This window comes from Pongo abelii, chromosome X (assembly GCF_028885655.2).
Source record: "Pongo abelii isolate AG06213 chromosome X, NHGRI_mPonAbe1-v2.0_pri, whole genome shotgun sequence".
In the NCBI taxonomy this organism is placed as follows: Eukaryota; Metazoa; Chordata; class Mammalia; order Primates; family Hominidae; genus Pongo; species Pongo abelii.
In genome coordinates this window covers 118,423,803-118,426,850 of record NC_072008.2, presented here as the reverse complement: position 1 = coordinate 118,426,850, position 3,048 = coordinate 118,423,803, and positions in this window count along the sequence as shown.

The following is a 3,048-nucleotide window of genomic DNA, read 5'->3' as shown; positions in this document are numbered from 1 at the left end:
CAATGTGATGTAGCAAAAGTTCAAGGTACAATGACAATAAGAATGAGGGAAAAAGCCACAAAGATAAGAGACTTCAGAAAAATTAACTGACGGTGTGGTGATGATTCGTCCCTGTGATGAAAGAAAGGAGTCGAGTTCTGTTTTATTCACCATTGTACTTCCAGCATCTTTCAGAAATGTAGTTGGACAGAGGACTACTCCTCTTCCTTTTTTCCTGTTGTCCGTTTATCATTCAGCCTGCCTATTCTGTGCCAAACACTATGCAAGGTATTAGTGATATAAAATTATATAAGATATTGTTACTTCCCTTGAAGAGCTCACAGTATAATGAAAGAGGAAAATGAGTGAACAAATATATATCTAGATGTATCATTGATGCAATATTGTGGATGATGGACTAAAGGAGTAACTCTAGAGATTATTGCAACAGATGAAAAATATTGATGTCCTAAACTGAGGCAGCAATACTGAGGATAAGTACAAGGAAAGGATAAACAAGGTATTTAGAACATAGAATTGGAAAAATGTAGCAAATAATTGGAGTGGTGGTAGGGGATGGTGAAAGGAAAAAAATAAAAATTGAAGTTGAATAAATCCTAGATTTATAGCTTTGGTGACTATAATTAATACAGAGATAAGAAGGTCGGTAATAACAAAATTCTCCGAGCTAAAGGAGCATGTTCTAACCCATTGCAAAGAAGCTATCATCCTTGAAAAAATATTAGACGAATGGCTAACTAGAACAAAAAGTGTAGAGAAGACCTCAAGTGACCTGATGGAGCTGAAAACCACAGCATGAGGACTTCATGATGCATGTACAAGCTTCAATAGTTGGTTCGATCAAGTGGAAGAAAGGATATCAGTGATGGAAGATCAAATGAATGAAATAAAGCAAGAAGACAAGATTAGATAAAAAAGAGTGAAAAGAAATGAAAAAAGCCCCAAGAAATATGGGACAAAGTGAAAAGACCAAATCTACAGAGATAAAGAATTCAAAAATAAAAACAGATTTGGAACAAGAGTTAAGATCAGATATTAAGGCTTTGATTATAGAGTTGTTGAGTTTGATGTTTTTGTAGGATATCTCGGCACAGATGCCAATAAACTTTCAGATATTTGAGTATGATGCTCAGGAAAAACATTAAAATCTGGGATAAAGATTCAGGAATCTTTAGCTTACTTGTAATAGTTACAGTTGGAGGAGTGGATGAGATAACCCAAGAAGATTATATAGCATGAGAAAAAAACCTGAGAAAAAAACCAAAATATAAATATTGAGAAAAAGAAAAAACTCCACATGCAATCCACTTTACAAAATGCTCTTTCCCTTTGGAAGAAGAAATAGAATAGTATGTAATGGGAGCCAGTGACTCTCTGTTTAACTTGGAATTCAGCATACATGAACTATGTGTAGTTCATGGCATAGTCTACACCCTGATTCTTCAGCCCTACCTCATAGGTCAGCCATGGTTGACCCTGATTCCCAGTATGTGTGAATATTGCGAGGGGACTGGTTGAAACCAGGGACAAGTCCTGAGCAGTTTTCTGATGAAGGTTTTTTTCCTGACATAGAAGTTATTTTCCCCTGGAAAAGAGATCCCAAAAGGAGATGATGGAAAAAAGAAACCATGATTATGATGGAAGAGGGATAGGGGTAGGTGAGAGGTTCAACCACAATCACTTGGCATGCAGATCAAATGGCCTTGTGGTCAGGAACAAAACTGGAGCTTTCTTCTCATATGGGTTAGGATGTAGGCCTCGTGCGTGTGTGTGTGTGTGTGTGTCTTTGTGTGTGTGTGTGTATTCCTTCATGTTTGGGGCACATTCACAAAGCCTATTTATCTCCTTCTTAATACCAGTGGTGGATTTTGCCCATTCTTTATGGAAGGATTGACAGCCTAGTAGCCATCTGGATGTCTGGATAAAAATATTTTAATAATCAAAAAGCTGGGTTACACAGGTTTTAGTTGCCATGTAAACAATCAGAAATGATAGAATCACTTCATGCATTACCATCCTCTCTCTGAACAATTGATATTGCTTTAGCAAACTTGGAATTTACCTAAGTCAATTTTTTTCATTGGAATTTTAGTAGAACATAAAAACATGGTTGTGTTCACATTTTATTCTTCATCAGAAAGTACTATAAGTTAAGACAAATTGTCTGAATGCAGTTGTTTTAATGTATTAAGGTATAATTTATACACAATAAAATGCACAATCCCTTAGTGTTCAATTACATGGGTTTTGAAAATTATGTACACCCAAGCCTGATAATTTTATCAGCTGCTCCCATTTTCTCTGAATATTTTCGCACAGGGCTTTCAGGAAAATTCTCTACTGGCTAAGAGCTTCCCAGGCTCAAGACTTTCACTCAATTCTCCCAAATGAATAGGTCAGGGTGTGTCTGTTCCTTGACCTACCTTCTTTTCTTGGTCTGGGTGCCTGGATCACCTAAACTTGATGAGCTCATTCTTGTGCTGCTACAGCCTTTTCATTTTGCCTATAGCAACCAGGATGCTTTTTAAAAAATTACATATGTGGCCCGCGTTATATTTCGATCACAGATACTTTTACATAAAATAGGAAGCCCCTCCTTTTTCTCTTTCATAGCACCCTGTTTTTCCTCTTTATAGTATTTAACACCACCTATAATTATATTGTTTATCTTTGTATCTCCAACACTTAGCACCATGCCTGTCATAGAGGAGTTTTAAAATAATTAATTTTGGGCTGAACGCATTAATTCAATCATTATTTCATTAACAAGTTGATCTCCCTACATTGACTCTTGCTCTCTTTCAATCCATTTGCAACCCTGCAGTCAGACTCACCTTTGAAAAATGTATAGCTGATTATGTGACTTATCCTGCCCCAAATCCTTCAATAGCTTTATGTTTGAACAAAGTCCAAATTTTTTCGTGTGACTGCTTTCCTCAAGATAGACTAAGTTGTGCAGTGGTAACAAATTAACCCATAAATCTCAACAGTGATTTGTTTATTGATCATTATATATTACTGATATAGGCTGGGGAGAAAAAAGGGGGC